Source organism: Lynx canadensis, chromosome C1, assembly GCF_007474595.2.
Source record: "Lynx canadensis isolate LIC74 chromosome C1, mLynCan4.pri.v2, whole genome shotgun sequence".
In the NCBI taxonomy this organism is placed as follows: Eukaryota; Metazoa; Chordata; class Mammalia; order Carnivora; family Felidae; genus Lynx; species Lynx canadensis.
Genome location: NC_044310.1, coordinates 8,659,963 through 8,684,308, shown reverse-complemented (window position 1 = coordinate 8,684,308; position 24,346 = coordinate 8,659,963). Strand labels below are relative to the sequence as shown.

Below are 24,346 nucleotides of genomic sequence, written 5' to 3'. Positions count from 1 at the left end.
CCCACGCCGCCCACGCTCCCAGGGGCTCTGGGCAGTGGCGGCAAAGAGGGGACTCCGGACCACCGGACCGCTTACCTGCGGGAAGGCTCCCAGCACCCCCAGGAGCAGCAGTCCCAGCACAGCGCGGAGGGGGCGCATCCCGGCGGGCGGAAGGCTGAGCTGGCCAGGGAGGTGCCCACCCAGGCGGCCTGGGAAGCGCGCTGCGCCCACGTGCGGTGCCGGGGCCCCGGAGCCGCACCTGCGTGGACCTCGGGCGCCAGCCCACTTCCCCCGGCGCACCCCGCTGGCACCAGCCACAGCTGCAAAGTCACTTCAAAAGGGACTGCTTTCTCCGACCGTTCTGCCTTAGCTCTTAACTTCCTCCAGCATCCCGAGGTGTACCCCGAACTGTTTCCAGGAACGCTACCGGCAGCAAAGTAAGCGCGGACAAACACGTGCAGAGATGACTCAGGACCAGCCAGGCTCGCCTCGGGCTGTTTGAAAGACCTGCCGCTATTGGACAGAAGGCGTGGTCCCCCAGCTCCAGGGAGTTTGCTGCCTGGCCCAGCGGGGCTGAGGGGCCGAGAAGGCAGCTCCCCCAGGGGGATGTGGTTTTGGAGGGGGGGGGGGTGGCGTCCTTAGCGGAGGGCCGAGACAGAATTCTTGAGACGTCTTTGATGCCAAAAGGTGATCTTATTGGGGACCGGACCCTGGGCAGAAACAGCCGCCCCGGGGACTGCGAGGAGTGAGTGATTATAAACTTGGGAGCTGGGGGCGGGAAAGGCAGGGGCAGGTTTCCAAAAGGACTTTCTTATGCTTAAAGAAGACTCACAGGATCCCTGAGACCTAGCTAAGGCCGTTTTTCCCTCTAGCAAAGCATTTACCTTAAGACCAGAGGAAGTTCCAGGAGGAATGTTTTACTCTGTCTGCCTCAAGTATTTGTCAATGGGCTGCAGGTTATAAGGAAATTTAATTTTATCTGCCATTTCCTTCGGCCTTTGTTCCCCACATCATTGTCCCCGGAACCATTTTGACCCTTAATTTAAGGTCGCTGAGGGTGGAAGGTCTTTCTTTTCTTCTGTAACTTCTTCCTGCTGAATAGGGGTGGCGTGCTGTCCCTACCTATAGTAGTATATAGATTATATATTATTATTTATATATATTATATATAATATATATTAATTCCCCACCTGACCATTATATATATAATTATATATATAAGTATATATAATATATATAATTATATATATTAATTCCCTACCTGACCATTTATATATAATAATTATATATATAATTATAAATATATATAATTATTATGTATTAATTCCCCACCTGACCATTATATATATAATTATATATATTAATTCCCCACCTGACCATTATATATATAATTATATATATAATTATATATAATATATATAATTATATATATGTATTAATTCCCCACCTGACCATTATATATATAATATATATAATTATCATATATATAAATTCCCCACCTGACCATTATGTATATATAATTATAAATATATATAATTATTACATATATGCATTAATTCCCCACCTGACCATGATATATATATAATTATATATATAACTATAAATATGTATAATTATTATATATGTATTAATTCCCCACCTGACCATTTTATATATATTTATATATGAGTTACCAAAGGCAGAGGCAGCCAATCCAAGGGGGACAACATGTATATGAACCTCATTCAGTAGAAAGGAACATCTGTCAGCTGGAAGTTATGGCGGCGAAGGAATCTTGGCACCAGGCAGAGAGACACGGGAAAAGACAACAAAATGTGGTTAATGTCACTGTGAGAAGAAGCCCAATAAAAATGGCCTTTGACGGTTAATCAAAATTTTCCTCCAGTTCTTCATCGTCGCTTGAAGAGAAATTGGAGGTCACCCACAGGTTCACAGGAATAAGAAAGCTTGTCAGCTGGTGTGCTAGATTCCTGTGGGGAAGGAACAGGTTTAATTCCTGATATGTGAGCCCATGAGGAACGTCCTACTTTTACTGCAGTGGGAGTACATAATAGGACCTGGCGGGGGCCCTTCCATTTTGGAGCTAAATCCCCTGCTTTATTAGGCTTTCAATCCGTGAGATAAACCAGATTATATGGGGTGGGTTTCTAGCACTATCCGCTCGGGTTCAGGAAGGATATGGACGGTATATTTATTTAGAAACGTATGAATGAACCTGGCCTCAAGGGAATAACTTAATAAAGCATTATAGTCTCCATCTATTGATATGTCTGCAGTGAGAAAGGGCTTTTTGGAAGAAGTTTGGAAACCTTGGTTTGGAGAGTCATAGCCAAGTATCTGAGGAAATCAGAAGAATTCAGGATCTATTCATTTAGCAAACAAGTCTAATTTTAACAGACGTGGCCTAATTATTTACATAAACTAAGCAAGAATAGTGATTGAGCATATAGATCTTTTAAAGTTTGCTTTGCTGGAACTTTTTCAAAAGGAGTGTCTAGATTGAGCGTTTAGTGGCCTCGCCAAGGCCAGACACCAAGCCAAGTACTTGCCATGAGACTCGCCTGCAATACCTGTAGATTTGGGGGAATTCCTCTTCACAAGGTCCCCAAGATATCCTGAGGTTCCTGCACCTGCAAGGAAGTGACAGTCTTTACTCAGATGGGAAGGCTGCTGGGAACTCTGTAAGCAAGGTATCAGACCAACATTTCCAAGGGGCTTTATGGCTTTATGCATCATAAAGTCGATCCTAGTTCCTTAAAACTGTCTACTCATATCTGAGTCTATGCATGTCGCTCTCAAATATGACGTTCCAGGGGTGCCTGGGTGGCTCAGCTGGTTAAGCGACCAACTTCGGCTTAGGTCATGATCTCACGGTTCGTGAGTTCGAGCCCCTGCGACGGGCTCTGTGCGGCCAGCTCAGAGCCTGGAGCCTGCTTCAGATTCTGTGTCTCCCTCTCTCTGCCCCTCCCCCGCTGGTTCTCTGTCTCTGTCTCTCAAAAACAAATAAAAATAATTTAAAACACTAAAAAAAAAAAAAAAAAAAAGATAAGATTCCAAAAGGACTTTTATATGCTACAGAGGACTCCAAAGACACTGGAGGTCTAGCTGTTGTCAGGCTAAGGTTGTTTTTCCCTCCAGCAAAGCATGAACATTAAGGCAGGAGGGAGTTCCCGGAAAATTTCATACTCCCCCGCCTCAAGTATTTGTCAGTGGACTGCAGGTTACAAGGAAATTGAATTTTTTCTGCCATTTCCTTCTTGCCTTTATTCCCCACATCTCTATGGAGGGGACCGTGATGTTAGGGCTCCAGGAAGCTGAATCTATGGGTCTCTGGAGGTTAGGCTATTGATAAAATTGCAGACATTTATAAACTGATGGAGACTCATATCCTGCATGACTGTGATCTCTATCAGTAAACCATTTGTGTTTCTCCTTTTTTAGCTTTGGAGCAGCCAGGAATGCCCTGGGGAATGTCACATGTATCCCACCAAAGCCGGGAAGGCATTTGTGGATTATCAACTTGCCTTACACTCCTTTGTCATTACTAAGTCTTGTTTAGTTTGAAAGCAGCTTTTTTTTTTTAACATACATTTATTTAAAAAAAAATTTTAATGTGTATTTTTTAGAGAAAGAGAGCATGAGGAAGGGGGACAGAGGATCTGAAGTGGGCTCGGTGCTGACAGCAGAGAGCCTGACGTGGGGCTCGAACTCACTAGATCATGACCTGAGCCTAAGTAGGATGCTTAACTAACTGAGACACCCAGGCACCCCGAAATGTGTATGTATTTTTGAGAGAGAGAGAGAGAGAGAGAGAGAGCAAGCACAAGGGCAGGGCAGAGAGAGAGGGGGACAGAGGATCCAAAGTGGGCTCCGTGCTGATAGCAGAGAGCCCGACGCGGGGCTTCAACTCGCAAACTGCGAGATCATGATTTGAGCCAAAATCAAGAGTCGGATGCTTAACAGACTGAGCACCCAGACCGCCTGAATGCAGCTTTTTAGTTCTAGAAATTCTTAACCTATTTCAGTTTTATGATTTTAAAGGTGTCAAATACATGTATTTGTCCTAAAGGTCCTTTTTATTTTTTTTAAGTTGATTTATTCAAAAGAGAGAGAGAAGGAGCACAGGGGAAGGACAGAGAGAGAGAGAGAGAGAGAGAGAGAATCCCAAGCAGGCTCCGTGCTGTCAGCGCAGAGCCCAACTCAGGGCTTGAATTCATGAACCGTGAGATCCTGACCTGAGCCTAAACCAAGAGTCAGACACTTAACCGACTGAGCCACACAGGTGCCCCCTAAAAGTCCTTTTTATAAATCTCCTTAAAGATGAAACTAGTTTTTTTTGTAAGAGAATCAGAACAATTAACTATTAATGACAAAATGTCAGGAATGGACATTGTTAATCTGATATGAGAGTTCATTCTGATGCAATTGACAAGGAAATCCATTTATTTCTGTAACACAAAACACTTCGATAATCACAATATCACATGACAATCTTATTACCAAAACATATTAAGACCTTATGAATTGCATATTATCTCTAGAATAGTTATAGCATTTACCCAAACATAACCTACAACTTACTATTATATGACTTATTATTTGTTTGACAGTGCTCCCGGAGTAACTTAACATACCAAATAAAAACATCTACTTGGTCAAAAAGACTTCATTTACAATTTAAATCTTGAGAAGTTTGTTAAAAACTTAGAAAGCTACGGGGCATCTGGGTGGCTCAGTCGGTTAAGCATCTGACTTCAGCTCAGGTCATGATCTCGCTGTTCCAGCCCCCATTGGACTCTGTGCTGACAGCTCAGGTCCTGGAGCCTGTTTGGATTCTGTGTCTCCCTCTCTCTCTCTCTCTGCCCCTCCCCCACTCACACTCGGTCTCTCTCTCTCTCTCTCTCTCAAAAATAAATAAACATTAAAAATTAAAAAAAAAAAACAACGTAGAAAGCTATAAAGCACTTCCTAAGGTGGATTAGAGGATCAGAGGTCATTACAAAACTTAATTATTTATTGAACCAAGGTAACAATAAAAGATTCCAAAAGCAAATATGTAGGATTATACAGTTACTAGGAAAACTTAGCTCTGGGGTGCCTGGGTGACTTGGTTAAGCTTCTGACTCTTGATTTCAGCTCAGGTCATGATCTCATGGTTTGTGAGTTTGAACCCCAAGAGGGGTTCTGCACTGACATTGTGGAGCCTGCTTGGGATTCTCTCCTGTCTTTCTGCCTCTGCTTCTCTCTGTCTCTCTCAAAATAAGTAAATAAACGTTAAAAACAAAACAAAACAAAAAAACCCACTGAGCTCCTTTTATATTGAGAGGTTTTAACTTTAAGTAATCAAAGACCTGATAAAGAAAGAGCATAGAAATTAGTTTTCCAGGAAGACAAAAGAGAAAAATCCTTTTTTTTTTTAATTTGGAGTTGCTTCCTTAATTTCCATCTAATTACAATTAGCAGCACTTTTAACGCTTGCAAACTTTAGTCTCCAGTGAAAACTAAGCAGTAACCCATTATGAATGGTTTGTTACACCAGAATTCTTTAGATGGCAAATTTATGAATACATTTAAGCACAAAGGTTTACTGGGGCAACTGGCTGGCTCAGTCCATTGGGCGTCCAACTCTTGATTTCCACTCAGGTCATGATCTCACGGTTCAAGAGATCAAGCCCTGAGTCTGATTCTGTGCTGACAGTGCAGAGCCTGCTTGGGATTCTCTCTCTCCCTCTCTCTTTCTCTGCCCCTTCCCCCACCTTCTATCTATCAAAATAAATAAATAAACTTAAAAAAATGTTTACCATCAGACCCAAGTATCCTTAGCTTCTCTGCAATAAGAAGAAACCAAAAACACACACCTATGTTCAGAAATCAATGCTTCAGTGCCCCAGCCTATTTGGAAAAGACCTAGATGTCCAATGGATTGAATCCCATTTATCATGCAAAGCTTTGAAGTTTCAAGTTACCAAAGACTTTGAAAGCTCTCTTAACAATTACCCATGAAAACTTTGACACGGAATTAACCATCATTTTAATTCAACTTTTTGCTAACAAATTGCAACAGAGACCACTAGCTTATTCGACCTTCAGTAAACCTAGGTAGAATACATTCTCGTATTGAATGCTGATAACTCTAAATACATGCCTATTTTAATTAAACCAACAAACTTAAATTAGCTTAAGTACTGAATATGTTCCACCTGTGTCCACTTAAAAGTCAATTTGCTCCCCACTGTCAGTGTTTTACCTGGGACACTAGTGGGGAAATCTGAAGGGGGCAGAGCAAGTTCTGGTTGGGTGCTCCTCACTCCTCGACAACAAGGGCGGGACAGGGAGCCGATGGTACCTGAGGAGGCACCACAGAGGACTCTGTGGGAACCACTTATGCAGGCTGCACCCACAGGGGTGCAGAAACAGGAGGAGGCAGAAGAGGCAGGGTGCCACCAAAGGGCAGAGAAAGAGGGTTCCTGATTCTAAACTTTGCCAGCTCAGACAGAGGAGCAGACACCATGATTTTCCCACCAAAGTGGAAATATGCAGTCCACATGGGGCAGGAGAATGGGGAACTTCCCCAAAACAAAGGGAGTTTCAGCAGCTACTTGGGAATATTACGTAAAGTCCCTGTCGAAGGGAGACTTACCAGAGACAGTTGACTCTGATTGTAACCATGAGCCCAGGAAATATATGAGGGAGAAGCCCCCACATCTATTAGGAGGAGGAACAGTGGGAGAGAGGGGCAGTATCGTCTTCATTAAGGATGGCCTGTGTTTCCTCCAGCAACCTGGATTTATTTGGAGGAGACCTATTTAGACTATTATCATCCAATAGAGCAGGAGGTTTGTTGGCCTGATTAGTGGCCAAACCATTCTGCAAGAGGCCCTTAGGTCCAGGTCCTGATTTACAGCCATGAAGGCCTGGTACGTCCATCCATTTGCCCAGTTTTCTGCAGGAGAGGTCTAACTGGTTGACCCCTACTGAAGCCAGGCAGTGTTAGAGGAGGTCAGTCCTTTCTTCAATCTTTGCAATCTGAATTGTTTCCAGTGGGTTAAAAGGCGTGTCAAGGGAGAGTCCTTGGGACTGAAGATGCCCCCATGATCCTAGAAAAGAAGACAGGGCCCATTATCAAGAAAATCCTCCCCGGAGTCCCAGGTGGTGTCCCACACACAGGATATGTCAGAGGTTCCTGGCGTCAAAGCAACTCAAGGTAGCACTGAAACAAAATCGCTATGATCACTGCCTGCCATAAAGGCTCTGCCCTCTCCTGCTCCCCCATCACATTCTAGACTACAATGGGTATTGGCATGTGGACCAAGTTTGCCTCGCTGGGAAGACAGAGCAGCACCTTGGCTGCAGGTTAGAAGGAAATTAGAGCCTGCTTGGGATTCTCTCTCCCCTCTCTCTCTGCCTTTTCCCCAGTTGTGTGCACACACACTCTCTCTCTCTCTCTCTTTTAAGATAAATAAGAACAAAAAAAGAAAAGAGAGTCTGTTATGGGATGCCTGGGTGGCTCAGTCGGTTAAGCGTCCATCTTCATCTGGGCGTCCGACTTGATCTTGGGATTCGTGAGTTCAAGCCCCACATCGGGCTCTGTGCTGACCACTCCGAGCCTGGAGCCTGCTCTGGATTCTGGGTCTCCCTCTCTCTCTGCCCCTCCCCCGCTCACACTCTGTCTCTCTCCCTGTCAAAAATAAACATTTTTTAAAAAATTTTTAAAAGAGGGTTTAAAAAAAAACAAGTGAGTAATAGTGGAAGTGACCACCCATGATGTTTACAGAGCCAGACAGGGGCAGGAGTCACTCAGGACACCTCAGGTCAGGGCTTTCTACTATAGAAGAGCTTCTCTGAATAAAACACATATGCATAACCAAACAACAACATCAAAACAGTGGACACGGGAAATACAATGAACATTAATTACACGCTTTAGAAATTCCACTTTTCTAGCGAGCGAAGATATACAAATTAAAGCAACCTTTGATGTCGTCTTCGACTCATTAAATCATCAGGGTTTTTTTTGTTTTGTTTTGTTTTGTTTTGCTTTTCTTTATAAAAGCAACTTTGGTAAAATCCAACCCCAAAGTTGTGGTAAAACTGGAATATGCGTTCATGCTCTGCTGGTAAATGTTAACAACCCTGGTCAGAAAGCAATGTAGCAATTCTTAGCAAAAGCCCCCCTTCAACCCCCAACCCCCACCCCTACCTCCCCCCCAACCCGCCGCAAAAAAAAAAAAAAAAAAAATGTTTACAACTTGTGGCCCAGTCATTTCACCCCCATAAAGAAAAACCAAGGTAATAGTTCAACTGGAAAGAAGAAAAAAGGAAACTATAAACACAGCAATGTTTCCTAAAATGTTATTTATACATTTTGGAAATACCCTAAGAATCACAACATCAGGGGTTAAGGGTTAAGAAGATTATGGTACACCAGCTTACTAGAATACTACACATCCATTAAAAATGATCATAATAATGGTGCTCTGGAAGCCTGCGTCCCCTCCCTGGCATTCCCCTCATGGGCTTCCTAAGGGACAGCTCCCCACATCTCCTCCGCATAGAAGCCTCGCAGACCTGCGGTGGGAGTGGGGCGGGGGCTCTCATCACATGAAAACTCATGTCATTTACTTGATGACAATAACAACAGCTGCCTTTGAGTGCTGACTTGGGGCCAGGATTTTTCAGGCGTTGCTTCCTCCAATCCTCTGGAAAATCCCACGAGGAAGATGGCATACCCATTCATTGTGCAGGTGGGAAACCGAGGCACGGCACAGTGAATCCACCAGGCTCCGGTTCCTCCAAGCCAGGGGCACTCAGGGCCCTTGGTACCATGGCCTGGTCTTAGCGTCCTATCTTCCCCTCCAGCTTCCCCCCCGCCTCTTTCATGCCTTTGCCCATCCTGGTCCTTCCCTAGGGACACACCTCAGCCTCCCGTGTACCTTCAGAGCCTGCTCCGGGGCCACCTCCTCGTTGTCACTTTCCTGGCACTGTCCCTCCCCCCCCCCCCCCCCCAGCCATCTTCCCAGTCAGAAAGGCGGTTTCTGTCGTTTTTTTGTACGTCAATTCTAGAACTGGTCTTACTGCGTCATGACTGTAATGACTGGTTCGTGGATCCATCCGCCCCAGGAAACCGTGGGCTCCTGGAGAACCGGGATGCCTCGGGAGCCCGAGACGGTGCCCGGCACAGGGCTGGGAGCCCACAGCTGGCCAGCAGGGAGAAGGGCACGTTCTGGGGCCAGGGGACGAGCTGGAGCCCGGGGAAGTCCGGCCTCTACTGTCGAAATCGCAGCGGCCCAGGAGACTGGCGGCCTAGGGGACTATAAAGGGCAGGCACTGGACGGGGCCGAGTGGGCACCTTGTGCAGGTTCCAGGCGGTTCACGAACCCCCTCGCAAGTGTGAAAGTGCTTTGAAGAACAGGAGGGGAAGTCCCTGGGCCCCATGCAAGGTGCGGCAGGCAGGCGCTGCTGTGGGATCGCGGGGGCCACAGGCTGCCACACATGCCCAGAGTGAGCTGTGGAAGCCAACCCCAGGCCTGCGGGGGGCGGGAAGGTGAGCAGTGCCTGCCCGCACCACCTCGTCTCGGACGAGGGGGACACAAGGTGGGCACAGCAGGAAGCCTTCGGAAGGGAACAGGCAGCCTGTGTCGCCGAAGAGATACAAGTAAGACACAAGGCTCAGGAAAGTCAGGGACTTCCCCGACAGCTGGGAACCCCAGCCCCAAATGGCCCCAAAATACCCTCGGCAGATAAAGGGATTCTTTCTGCCACGGGCAGCAGCCGGCAGTAGGAGGCTGCAAACCGGAAGAGGAAAGCCCGGACCCTTCCGCTCTGATTAGCCCAGGTGCTTTTCTGAGTACCTTTCTCTGGAGCCTTAATGCAAGTGGGACTCTCTGTCAGGGAGCTTATCCGGCAGGCCCTGCGAGTCCGGCCGCCTCCAAATCAAAGCCTCGGAGGTCTCCCTGCCTCGAGGCCCAGGACACGAGGTGGATCCTGGTCACTCAGCTCGGGCTTCTCAGAAGGTGGTGAGGAGTGGCCACAGAGGGCTGGGGGCAGGAAGTTCACTCCTTCAAGTTGGGAAGGCACAAACACTAGGGGTTCCCAGCTGCCTGGATGAGCTCCAGGAGTACACCCCCCAAGCAGGTTACCCAGGCCCTTGGCTACATATTTAATCCTGGCAACGAGATTTCAAGTCAGTATTGCTGTCCCCACTTCACAGATGAACAAACCGAGGCTCAGAGTAGTTAAGTAACTTGCCTGAGGTCACACAGCTTGAGAGTGGTAGAGCTGGGATTTGGCTCCAACCGTGTCTGACTTTCAGGCCTCAGCCGCCTTCTTTTTTCCTCCTAGGCCCCTGTCACCCTTGCTTTTCCCAGGAGGAAGATCACGGCTATAGGAGTCCTGGGGCTAGCCACGTCACAAGACATTTTCTTTTCTCTGAGTGTGTTAGTTATCTGTTGCTGTGTATCTCAAAACTTGGCAGCTTAAATTGACAATAAACATTACATCACCCTGTTTCTGTGGGTCAGCAATCCAGGGGGTACTGCACAGGGTAATCCTGGCTCGGGGGGTCTCTTAGGAGGTTGCAGTCAAGATGTCCCCTGGGGGGCTGCAGGCATCTGAAGGCCTGGCTGAGACTAGAGGACCTGCTTCCAAAATCAGCCACTCACATGGCTATGGGCAGGAGGCATCAGTCTCGAGGCAGCTTGAGCACCCTTACAACATGGCAGCTGGCTTCCTCCAGAGCAAGTGATCCCCAAAGAACAAGACGGAAGCCACAATGGCTTTGATGGTCTGGCCTCAGACGAGATCGGGCGCGTTCAGGGTGGTATGGCCGTGGACGACGATCTGGCCTCAGAAGCCATGTTTCGTCATTTCCACACTGTGTTACTGGTGACCCAGGCTGGCTCTCCCCATTGTGGGTGGGGACTGCACAGGCGTGTGAATACCAGGAGGTGGACGGGGCCCACCGGCGGCATATGGCCTCCTCTGCCAGATGTGGGTTTTAAAACCGCCGAGCAGGGACGCAGGGGTGGCTCCGTCGGTTAATCAGCTCAGGTCATGATCTCACTCTTCGTGAGTTCGAGCCCCACGTCGGGGTTCTGTGCTGACAGCTCAGAGCCTGGAGCCTGCTTCAAGTTCTGTGTCTCCCTCTCTCTCTCTGCCCCTCCCTTGCTTGTGCTCTGCCTCTCTCTCTCAAAAATAAATAAATACACTTTTTTTTAATAAAAAATAAATAAAGCTGCCAGGCAGCCTTCTGAGGGCTGCAATGAACCCTGAATAAAAGAGTGGACGCAGAAAGCTCTGACATGTAAAGAGCTTCGCTGCCTTCTGCCCCACCCCCACTGGGTATCCAGGCCCCTGCTGCGGCCCCAGACCTCTCCGTTTGGGACCAGAGACGAAATGCTCACAGTCCGGGGTTCCCCTTCCCCAGGCATGAGTTTCCCATGGCATTCACCATTCCAGCTAGGAGTGACTCAGACGGGGTTCTGGGTGCCCGCAGGCAAGAGCCTTGGGGTCAGAGGTCCTCCCTGGCCTCTCAGGTGATGCTACATGGGCGACCACCCCCTGTGCCTCAGCACAGGCCAGCCTGCTAGTCACACAGCTACTGTGGGGCACTTCCTCGGGCCTCCGTGCCCAGCTACGGGCTCCGTCTAGGCTCCCGCCTAATAGGTGGCAGGTGTAGGGGTGGGAAGACTGAAAGGAGGGTAAGGAGCCCAGGTTCGAGCCCAGGTCTGCATCTAGCTGTACAACTACCCATCTCCAGGCCTCAGTGCCTTCATCTGTAAAATGGGGGACTGGGGGCACAGTGTCTCAGTCGGTTAAGCATCAACATTGGCTCAGGTCATGATCTCACAGCTTGTGGGTTCGAGCCCCACGTGAGGCTCTGTGCTGACAGCTCAGAGCCTGGAGCCTGCTTCCGATTCTGTATGTGTGTGTCTCTCTCTGCTCCTCCCCTGCTCATGCTCTGTCTCTCTCTCTCTCTCTCTCTCAAAACTAAATAAACATTAAAAAAAAATTTTTTTAGGGGCACCTGGGTGGCTCAGTTGGTTAAGCATCCAACTCTTCATTTCAGCTCAGGTCATGATCTCATGTTTCATGGGTTCAAGCCCCACATCAGGCTCTGTGCTGACGGCACAGAGCCTGCTTGGGATTCTGTCTACCTCTCACTTTGTCCCTCCCTTGCTCACTCTCTATCTCTCTCTCTCTCAAAAACAAATAAATAAACATTAAAAAAAAAAAAAGAAAAAGAAAAAAAATTTTTAATGGGGGGCTGGTATCTGACAGTCTGCTTTAAGTCCTCTTGGTCTGAGGCTCCAGGGAGAATGAAGGAGAGGAGGCCTGGGTCTCATCCGGGCCTGCGGGGCTCCTGCAAGATACTTCCAGCCCTGCTCTTCTAGGCTGGTGGAGACGCTAAGACCAGGCACTGGTCCAGCCCTGTCTCTGCCACTTACTAGCTGTGTGGATTTCAGCAAGTTACTCACCCTCTCTGAGTCTCGATTTCTTCATGCATAATGTGAACAGCGTATCCACTGCAAAGGGTTGCAGCGAGGACTAAAAAGGTTCCTGTGACTAGAACCGTGAGGAGGCCCTGACCAGGCCCCAAGAGACGATTGTAACCCTCTTGAGTTCCTGGGACCAGGAGCCTGGCAGGGGCTTCCACTCTTCTTCCCGGTTTCCAATATTTCCTTCCACCTTCCAGAGCGGCAGAGGAGGAAGGTAAGACCAGAGAGGGAAAGAGACTTGGCCAAGGCCGAGAAGGTGGCAGGGATGACCCCAGGGGCCTCAGCTCCCCATCACGGAGTCCCCGTCTCCCCCAGACCTTCATGCTCAGCAGGGCCGTTGTGAATGGGGGTGAGTCATTTCAACTCTCAGGAAACCAAGCCTAGTCCGATATTAATCATGGAATTAGAGACTTCGGGTGCAAGAAAGAAACAAGCAGCAGCTCAGTCAGAGGCACAGGGGAGGAGGGGGTGTACCCTTGAGCACGTCCCCAATCTTGTGTGCCTGGACAAGAGTTCCCCAGGTGGCTCCTCGGGAAAGAGGGCGCCACTCCTTACAGGGACCTTCCTACCTGGATGAGCCACACTTCTCTCCAGGGAGCACTGCCCCCACCCTACAGATGGAAAAATCAAGGCCAGGGTCTGCTGGCTTCCGAGGAGGAAAAGTAACCCCCGGGGGCAGGGATTTTGCCCACCATGTTCCATGCATGGCACAAAATGGGTGTATGGTAAAAAAAAAAAAAAAAATGCAGAATAAATGAATCAAAGGTACTTACAAGGTACCTGGACAGTAGCCCTGCAAAGTGATGATTTTTGTTTTAAGGGACGATTTTTTAAAATCCATGAGAAATCGGATGTTCAGAGAAATCATCCGCTCAAGCCACCCAGTTACTAAGTTTCTAGAGTCATGATTCAAACCCAAATCTGTGACTCTAGAGTAAGCCTCGCTCCTCTCTAGGGTGGTGGCTGTCCTTGCTGGAACTGGCCCCCCAAAATCATGTTGTCCTGAAGCCCCAGGGGTGCTCCTCACTCCCTGGTCGTCGGTCCTACGGTCTGCTCTCAGGCTCCCAGAGCTGTCTGTTGTCAAGGAACTTGCTCTATGAGGATCGGCTTCTGTCGACCCCCCTCCTTCCCCTTCTGCCTCTGGCAGTCCAGCTGGGGGAGGCTCCCAAGGACCAAGTCTGGAGGATTGGAGGGAGTCAAGCGCACCCCGTCCTCAAATCGTGACTTACGACCAGAACATTCAAGAAGCCAGCTTCACTTTCTGAAGGCTGAGAACTTAGAGACAGAAGAGTGATTGATCAAGGCTCCTCCCACGGGCCTGCCCATCAGCCTGAAATTCCATCATTACTCACTCCTTTGGGCGGAGGTATTGAAGGCCCCAGTAAAACATAAATCATTTCTGGGGGAAACCACTTACTAAGTCATTCGCAGGTGTCATAGACCCACATGGCTGCTTTCTCAGAAGAGCCTTGGTGAGAATAGGGCCAGAGGAGCTGATGGCCAAGTATAAAGCGGCTGCTCACTCACCAGTCAAGAGGGTGTCGAGGAAGCACTTAGATTCAGAACTCAGCTTCTTACCTAGACCAAAAAGACCCCCATGTGGGGCTCCCGCCCCTCACCACCGTCACCTCATCCCCCATCACATTCCCTACTGGTCTCCTTTCTGCTCCTGGGGCCACCAAGCTTGTCCCTGCCACAGGGCCTTTGCACTTGCCAGTTCTGCTGCCTGAAACCCTATTCCCCAACTTTTCAAAATGCTGGCCCTCCAAAGAAACTTGTGGGGTGATGAATATGTTCATTACCTTGGTTGTGGTTGTATGGATGCATACATATGCCAAAACACCAAATTGTGTACCTTAAAGTTTATATGTCAATTACACCTCAACAAAGCTATAAAAATAAATTTTTTTTAATTTTTATTTTTTATTTTAGAGATAGAGAGTATGGGGGGAGGGAGAAGACGGGAGAGAAAACGGGGGGGGGGGGAGGGAATCCCAAGCAGGCTCGATGCTTAGCACAGAGCCCAATGCGGGGCTCAATCCCACGACCCTGGGATCATGACATGAACCGAAATCAAGAGTGAGATGTTCAATAGACTGAGTCACCCCGGTGCCCCCCAAACTAAATTTTGTAAAGTAAACTCTATGGCCAACGAGGAGCTCAAACTCAAGACTTCAAGATCAAGAGTTCCATGCTCCACGGACTGAGACAGCCGGGCATCCCTAAAAAGATAAATTGTTTAAATGCTGCCCTTCTCATCCTTCAGGTTTTTGGCTTAGATGAAACCACCTCAAAGAGGCCTTCCCCCAAGTTGCTGGTGCCAGTCTCTGTCACGTCACCCTGTTTGTTCCTTTCAAGGAACGCCTTACACCACCATCTAAAACTGTCTCCGCCAGGAGCCTGACTGTCCCCCCCAGGACGGGAGCTCATGGGAGCAGGGACCGTCTGCCTTGCCCACTGATGTGACCAGGGCTTGGCTTAATGCATATCTTTTGGATGACTGAACGACAAGGCCAGGGGTCCCGGGAGACATCAGCCCTGCCTCCCGGGGACCCCTCCAGGGGTACAGCGTGCAGGCTGAGAAAAGCAGGCACTGCTCTGAAAGTAAAACCCAGGACAGAGTCGTGGCACCATTGTCCTGCTGTCTTCACAGCAGGGGGATGGGGGGCGGGGGTAGGGGAGAGGGTACAGGAACAGGCCACAGTCCTAGCCAGAAGGGACCCTGTTCCTGGCAAGAGCTGCCTATCAGCACGTGAAGTTCATTCAGAAAATCCTCCTGGCATTTTCCAGCTCCAGTCCCTCCACACCACCGAGGGAGGGGCGGCCCCACACCCAGGGCCTTCTCTCCCTCCAAATAGGAGCCGAAGCCTCACGATCTGGGGAAACTGAGGCACAGCTCCGACTCAGGCCTCGGCTAGGTCTGGAGACTCACAGGGTCCCTGCTGGAGACTGGGACTCTCTTCTGGCTGACAAAAACCCAACAGTCATCACCCACAGCCCCCAGCTACTGATTTGCATAAGAAGGCAGCCCAGAGTGTGAGTGCTGAGAGGGATCTGGAAGGCGATGAGTCGCTACCGTGGGATAACCCCTCCCCCACCCATTTACACCGTCCCTAAGGAAAAGTCGGGCAGCAAGTTAGTGCAGGGACAGTCCCCAGACCTCAGTCTTCTGCCCTCTTCTCCCACCCCACCCCCCCTGCTTTATCATGCTTATTTGCTGCTTGGTACCATCCACCTTCTCCAGGGGAGCAAAGGTTTGACACCAGAGTTTCAGACCCTGACAAGGAAAGTACCAAGGAGTGACTGCAGAGGTTGATGAAACATTAGGGGACGGGAAGCGGGCGGCCTGTTGAAATGCCGCACACATAGGGGCGTCTGGGTGGCTCAGTGGGTTAAGGGTCCGACTTCAGCTCAGGTCATGATCTCACGTTTTTCGGGTTCGAGCCCCATGTCAGTTCTCAGGTTTGAGCCCCATGTCGGGCTCTGTACTGACGGCTCAGAGCCCGGAGCCCGCTTGGCATTCTGTGTCTCCCTCTCTCTCTCTGCCCCTCCCTTGCTCACACTCTGTCTGTCTCTCTCTCTCTCAAAAATAAATAAACATTAAAAAAAAATTGGGGGGTGGGGGTGCCAGGGTGGCTCAATCTGTTGAGCGTTCAACTTCAGCTCGGGTCATGATCTCGAGGTTTGTGAGTTCGAGCCCCACCTTGGGCTCTGTGCTGACAGCTGAGAGCCTGGAGTCTGCTTCAGATTCTGTGCCTCCTCTCTCTCTGCCCCACCCCTGCTTGTGCTCTGTCTCTCTGTGTCTTTCAAAAATGAATGAACATTAAAAAAATTTATTTTTAATTTTTTTTTAATTCCCGTTGGTAGGCATGGTAATCATGCACAGTTGAGACAAGGGAATATAGTTCTCAGAATAATGAGATCTTGGAATCTAAACTTCCTACTGTATTAAGTAGGGGATTCACACGTTTTTAAAAAGCAAGTAATTCCTACTTCGTAATTTGAATTCTTGCTTCCTGAATTCCAGAGATAATTAAATTAGAGATGATGCCTAATCCTACCAGAACTGTAGGCTTTCTAAACTCAATCCTGTTGATGGGTGGTCAGTTGGGCCCTTCATGGGTGGTTGTTCCTAACTCTGTGCCACAAATTTTATGTTCAGATTGTATATAGTACAACTTGCATTGTTTCTTTCGGAAGAGTATTTCAACTCTCTGTGGCATGGGTTTGTATACAATTCTCAGAAGGTTAAGTAAAATAGACTCAAACATATTTGGCCTAAGGATTTTTGGTGTTGGGTTGGTAACACCATGTATCTACTGTGGCTTCCAATGGAACATTCTCATACAGTGTGTAGCATTCCAACATCCTCTCTCAATAATACACAGGTCTTGGGCCGCTTGGGTGGCTCAGTGGGTTAAGCGTCCAACTTCAGCTCAGGTCATGGTCTTGCAGTTCGTGGGTTCAAGCCCCAAGTCGGGCTCTTGTACCGATAGCTCGGAGCCTGCTTCGGATTTTGTGTCTCCCTCTCGGTCTGCCCCTCCCTCACTCGTGCTCTGTCTCTCTCTCTCAAAAATAAACATTAAAAAAAAAGTCTTCATTGAAAGAACATAATTCTGGTCTTTCACATGTTATCGTATTTTGTCCACAATCATCTAGTGCGTAGGTAATTCTGTATATGGCTCGACAAAGGTGTGCAGCATTTTTTTAATGTTTATTTTTGAGCAAGAGAGGGACAGTGCACACATAGGGGAGGGGCAGAGAGAGAGGGAGACACAGAATCTGAAGCACGCTTGAGGCTGTCGGCACAGAGCCCGACGTGGGGCTCGAACCCACAAACTGTGAGATCATGACCTGAGATGAAGTCAGACACTTAACCGACTGAACCACCCAGGTGCCCCAAGGTGTGCAGTTTGTAAGCTAGAATAAAAATTTGGTTCTAAAATTGTGCTACCGTGTCTTCAAGCTGCTTTCTGAGCTCTGGTAGAATGAAGTGCATATGTAATTAGCTCTGAAAAGATGTTACTGTATAAAATACAGCCTGATATGTGCTCAGGCAACCCTGGTGTGGTTGGGACATGATTTGAAAAACTGAGTTCAGGTGTGAGCTGTTTTGGGGATGTAGGGAATGTTATATTGTATTCAGGAGCTAACATATCATTTTTGTCTTCTGAGTTCATTAGGATGTTGATCATAGTTATGGTTATGGTACATAAGAGGGGCCACCAAATTTTGCCAATAATGTGGTACGGGGTGGGGTATGTTCGTAGCCTAGAATCGTGTCCTCCATTATCTCTCTGATGAATCAGCCCTTGGAGACATTGACAATACGATATGAAAAGCCACCAATCCATCTCTTTGAGACTTTCAGTAGTCGTTGTAAGGCTCCTAGCAGTGCCTGTAGTTCAGTCAAGAAGCAATCATTAAAATAAGGATGCCTCGCGGGGGTGAGCACATCTTGGCACTTACACCAGTTGGCGTTTACCTGTTGTGGCCAGGCATCGACATCGGACGTGTCTTCTGAAAAATCTGAGAGATCTTCCCAGGCCGCTTCAACCAGCAGGGCAATTTCTGGATCACCCCCCCCCCCCACGTTGTACGTGCCAAATCTAGATCGTTGTCAGAAGATTCTGGGAGGTCTGGTATGGCCGGGTCTGCTGTTTGGTGCGTCTTTCTCCGCTAATGTGAAAAACCTTGCTTCTTTTAATGCTGCGTTAATTAGGCAGATGGTGGGACGCCTGGGTGGCTCCGTCAGTTAAGCGTCCGACTCTCAATTTCGGCTCAGGTCGTGATCTCCCAGTTTGGGAGATTAAGCCCCATGTCGGGATCCGAGCTGAGTGTGGAGACTCCTTGAGATCCTCTCAAGCTTGGGCACCTGGGTGGCTCAGTCGGTTGAGCATCTGACCTCAGTTCAGGGTCATGATCTCGCAGCTCGTGGGTTTGAGCCCCGCATCGGGCTCGCCGCTGTCAGCCCGTCAGCGCAGAGCCTTCTTCAGATCCTCTGTCCCCCTCTCTCTGCCCCTCCCCAGCTGGTGCTCTCTCAAAATAAATAAATCATACACATTAAAAAAAGAATATGATTCTCTGTCTCCTTCTGTTCCCTCTCCCGCTCCCTCTCTCTAAAAAACAAATAAATAACAATTGAAAACAAAATAAGTAATCTTTACAAAATTAAGCAGATGGTAGGATTGGCTAATTTTCCGCGCGATGCTTGGGGTCTCGTTACCACCGTGGCAATTTCCGTTGTGGCAATGGGTGAAGTATCTGGTTAATGCAACAAGAGAAAACGTCAGGAGAGCTCGCGGCAGCCGCCCCCTTCCACACAGTCACAGTCACGCTGAGCTGGTACCTGCGCTTGGAATCCGGCGGCAACCTCTGCAGGGTCCACTGCCCCACAGGGAGCCTGTGGACCACGGACCACCCCCCCCAACACACACACACACACACACACACACACACAGTGAGTGAGCTTTAGATCTTTGTGAAAATGTGTAAGCCGGATCCGAGCATTCTGCACACTGAGGAAATGAGCTTCCTGAGGGAGTTGGTGGAGAGCCTTGGGGAGGGGGAGGGGGGACTACCCCCTGCTACTTATCAAACTCAATCAGAAGACAATACCAAGGAAGAAAAATCGCAAAGTAAGAAGGCAGAGGAAACAGAAAGACACACGAACCATCAGGCGAAGAAAGTGTTCTAGAAATTGACAACAAAGGTGTCATTGAACCAGATACTGATGTCCCTCAAGAAACGGGAGATGACGATGTAGAGATGACTGAGGAAATGATGGATCGGGTAAATGATTAAAAACAAAAATGACTGCCATTGATGCTCTAAGCGATGGTGAACTACAGAAAGCCATTGACTTGTTCAGATGCCACCGAATTGAATCCTCCCTTGGCCCTTCTGTATGCCAAGAGAGCCGGTGTCTTCGTCAAATTACAGAAGCCAAAAGCTGCCATCCGAGACTGTGACGGGGCTATTGAAACAAATCCTGATTCGGCTCAGCCTTATGAGTGGCGAGGGGGGAAGCGCCCAGACTTCCGGGCCATTGGGAAGAAGCAGCAGACGACCTTGCCCTTGCTTGCAAACTGGATTATGACGAAAATGCTAGCTCAATACTGAAAGAAGTTCGATCGAGGGCCTAGAAAATTGCCGAACGTTGGAGAAAATACGAGCAAAGACATGAGGAACTAGGAGTCAAAGAGAGAATAGAAGGGGTTAAGAAGGCTCAGGAAGAACATGAGACAGCCCGTGGGAAGGAAGAAGCCATAGGGCAATCAGGAGCTCAGGATGGCTCTTACCCCTGTGGCTTTCCCCGGGGGAATCCCTGGTAATTTTCCCAGAGGAGTGGCAGCGGACAAGCTTGGAATGGCAGGAATGCCTGGGCTTAGTGAAATTCTCAGTGACCCAGTCGTTCTTGCAGCCACGCAGGATCCAGAAGTTATGGTGGCCTTCCAGGACATGGCCCAGAACCCAGCAAACGTGTCAAATATCACGGCAACCCAAAGGTTATGAATCTCATCAGTAAGCTGTCAGCCAAGTTTGGAGATCAAGCACAACGCCTTCTTGGCAAATAAAGCCCTCCCTGAAGGAAAAGCAACTTCAAGCATCTAATGGATGTCGCATTACTACAAACCAGTGTAGCTCTGACCTTCTCAGGAGGAAAGCTGGGGTGCCGTCAAGATAATCCCTACGCCTCTACCCCCACACGCAACTGAAACATTAATGGTACAGTGGTTTGTCATTAGGGTGTTCAATCAAAGAATGTTCTGTTAGGAATTACACCCTTTAAACTCTTTTGAAACCAGGGCACCTAGCTGGCTTAGCTGGTGGAGCATACGACCCTTGACCTGGGGGTTGTAAACTTGAGCCTCATGTAGGGTGTAGAGATTACTTAAAAATAAAATCTTCAGGGGCGCCTGGGTGGCTCAGTCAGTTAAGCGTCTGACTCTTGATTTTGGCTCAGGTCGTGATCCCAGGATCGTGAGATTGAGCCCCGGGGGCTCAGTCAAGAAAATATTGGCAATTATAAAGGAAACTGGGGAAATCAAGAGAATATTGGCAATTATAAGGAATATTTCACTGAGCGGTGTCGATGGCAGGAAACGAGATCGGCGATGCATTTTCGTATCCTAATTGATAATGTGATTGAGCGTGCATGTATTTGACTTGTCCTATAACGTTTAAGTGCAAAGTAAGTAGGGGCACAAGAATGTATAGCAAGTCTCTAATCTGTAATATGAGACCCCACCAGTACATAATTTTCCTCCAGTTATTCCTTTTTTTAAAGATTTCATTTTTTTACGTTATTTATTTATTTTGAGAAAGACAGAGACAGCGAGAGTGGGGGAGGAGCAGAGGGAGAGGAAGAGAGAGAGAAACCCAAGCAGGCTCCGGGCTGTCAGCACAGAGTCCGACACGGGGCTCGAACTCACGGAACTGTGAGGTCATGATCCGAGCCAAAACCGAGTCAGGTGGAAGCTTGACTGAGCCACCCAGGTGCCCCTCAAAATTTGTTTTAAGTAGGCAGAGCTTCACGCAGGGCTTGAACCCACGACCCTGATATCAAGACCTGAGCTGAGAGCAAGAAAGAGCCAACGCTTCATCGACTGAACCACCCAGGCACTCTGATGTTTCTAAATTTTCTAACACACGATGAGTCGGCGACATGGAGTCCTGCCGACCACGCCAGACTGTCACGAGCATGCTCGGAAGGCGCCCACACGGGTCGCGTCTCTCCAGGATGTCAGCTTTATTCAGTCATAAAGTTAACATGGTTCTAAAGCAGGTTCAGGATTCCAAACTCAATGACATCTCACCACGTGATTAACTTGGCCTCTTACGTGGCACACGGAGCAGAACATGAGACAAGTCACGCCATGGTCAAGGTAACAGAGGCCGTAGGAAGTCAACGAGCCAAACGTGAAGTCAGTCCGAGGCACGCAGCTGAGATAAAGGCCCCGGTCCGTCCCGTCCGGGTCGGCTCTCGACACCTGCTGCCTATCACGTCGGAGCAGGGAAGGACCTCAGTTCTGTTCGGAGAGCCATCCGGCAGAGCCTTGGGCGGGAGCTTCCTTTTTTTTTTTTTTTTTTTTTTTTAATTTTTTTTTTTTTCAACGTTTATGTATTTTGGGGACAGAGAGAGACAGAGCATGAACGGGGGAGGGGCAGAGAGAGAGGGAGACACAGAATCGAAAACAGGCTCCAGGCTCTGAGCCATCAGCCCAGAGCCCGACGCGGGGCTCGAACTCCCGGACCGCGAGATCGTGACCTGGCTGAAGTCGGACGCTTAACCGACTGCGCCACCCAGGCGCCCCGGGAGCTGCCTTTTTGAAGTGGTCAGACACAGAGGGGTCACATCCGAAGAGTCTGACAGTTTGCCGGTAAAAAAAAATCCTCCCCTTTTGAAAGGGACGCAATCGTTCTTGGGCTCTTGCAGACGCCCTCGGCTTCTGGCTGTTACCAGTTCTGGGGTGGCAGCTGATGCCGGTGCGATGCCCTTCCCTGCTTGTGTCATTGCTCGACAGAGGCCCCTGCTTGACATGAATGACTCCATCTTGCCCACGTAAGCAGACTGCGGTGGGGTGGGTGCGGTGGTCAGAGAGGGCTTCCCTGAGGTGGTGACATAGAGGCTGAGAACAGAAGGAAGAGCCGTCTGGGGGAAAAGGACAGGAACCGGCCGGGGGGGCGCTGCTGGGAAGACCTCGGTGAGGGCAGTTGGGGGGAACTTCCCGTGGCCCCACGGGGCCCGAGCGTTGCCGAGGGCGAGAAGAGCGAGCTCCAGATAAGGCCAGAGTGGGCAGGACGCTGGGTTGCTTACTCAGCACCCAGAAAAAAGGAGGCTTGGCCCTCGAGCAGCCCAATCAGACCGAGAAATGTAGATGGATAATAAATAGCCACAGATGAGTCATCTCAAGCCCTGATTTTTGAGCCTGCCTTGCAGCTCTCCCCAGGCTGCATCCTTCCCAGGAGGGGCCCCTGATTTCAAAATGACCAGGTCAGGCAGAGCTCACCCCCAGGGCCCCTGTGTGGGAGCTCAGCGTTGCAAGAGCCCAGGCGCCAAGGCGAGCTTTTCCTTGCGTTGGCATCCCCATCGCCTTCCCCGGGGCTCAGCGAAATGAACAGCACGCGGAACACCTGGGCCGCAAACTTTTTCAAAAAAGAAGAAAAAGAAATGCCTTGTATGAATAGAATGGAATTGGAGGCACACCCAGTGTTGTAAAAAAAAAAAAAAAAAAAAAAAAAAAAAGCAGCAAGCAAGAATTTGGGGAAAGTAAGTCAGACAAAGCTGGGTTCAAATCGTGCCTCTGTCTCTGCCACAGCTGAGCCACCCGGAGCAAGCTGGTTAACCTCCCAGGCCCGCTTCACCCACTTCACAGGGTTGTGCAGAGATTAAAGGAGCTGATAAGTCTTCACGGAGTGCTGGATACACAGGAAGCTCGCGAATATTCATTGCCTAACTACTACAAAGACAGGGATCTATTCTAAACATGCAAATACACTGCCATCTAGTACAAATGAGGCCACCATGCTCCCTGCAGGCCCCCGAGGTCCCCAAGGGTTCAGCGCACGCACACAGGAGCACTTGCGCATAGAGTCTCAGAACCCCCGTTGGAAGGCAAGTTCAATGAGCCAGGGAATTTTGCCTAATTTCTTCAATGCTTTTCCCCCCGGGGCTTGGCACTATAAATATTTGATTTAATGAATACAGCCATCCTGAGTCAGTGATAATAAATGTCAAACAATTAGTTTGGCTTGCCACCCTTCCGTGGCATTCCAGGAGCCCAAAGGGATTTAAATGGTTTACTGCTCTCCGCACCGCATGCAGCCTGAGCCCCGTATTTGAACGGGTCCCCTTGCCCTCCAGTCCCGCAGAGTGATGCGTGGCGCTGGCCCAGCTGAATGCTGAGCATACAGTTGTCTGGGTCACAGTTTAGGAGACCCCCAATCTCATAAGACTCATCCTTTGCCCCAAGATGACATTATTTTTATTAGCCGGCAATGGAAGCAGATCTCCACTGGGGACTGGAGGGGGAGGGGGGGTGGTAGCAGACCCTACCATCCTAGAGGGTAAATGAACTTGCTCTCTGACCCACAGGGAGACAGTCACTAGGTCCCTCGGCTGTGCGCTGTGCAAACGGACTGTCCAGGACAAAAGCCGCCATGAGATCTGTAGAAACAGCAGGGAGAATTGCCTCCCACCGACGACACTGCCTCCCATTTACTGACCAGTTTCTTTGTGCATGCCAGTGATCCCAACAATAGCCCCTATGTTAAGGGCACCTGGGTGGCTCAGTCAGTTGAGTGTCGGCTCTTGATTTTAGCTCAGGTCATGATCTCACTGTTTACGGGATCGAGCCCTGCATCGATCTCTGTGCTGATAGCTCAGGGCCTGCTTGGGATTCTCCCTCTCCCTCTCTCTCTGCCCCTCCCCTGCATTCTCTCTCTCTCTCTGAAAATAAATAAACAACAACAACAACAAAAAACACTTAAAAAAATAGCCTCTACGTTAGCTTGCTATCACTGCTGTAACAGAATACCACAGACTGGGGGGCTCACACAGCAGAAGCCTAGTTCCAGCCGTAGGGGCTAGAAGCCCAAGGTCGCTGTGTCAGCATGTTTGGTTTTCCTGAGGTCTCTCTCCTTGGCCTGCAGACAGTCACCTTCTCAGTGTCCTCACTTGACCTTGCTCCTGGTTGTGTATCCCCCGTTGTCCTTTCCTTTTAAGGCCCACTATAGGACCGGGGCTCTTATGACCTCACTTAACCGTACGTCCCCAGAGGCCCTATCTTCAAATATGGTCACATTGGGGCATAGGGCCTCACGAGCTCGTTTATTCTTCCCTGTGTCCCACAAGGTAGGCATTACAA

General features: G+C 49.1%; 1 pseudogene; it reads left to right on the top strand.

Annotated features, from left to right (window-relative positions):
- Nucleotides 1–20,053, top strand: part of LOC115522101 — a 24,238-nt pseudogene extending 4,185 nt beyond the window's left edge.
- Nucleotides 20,054–24,346: the final 4,293 nt, after the last annotated feature.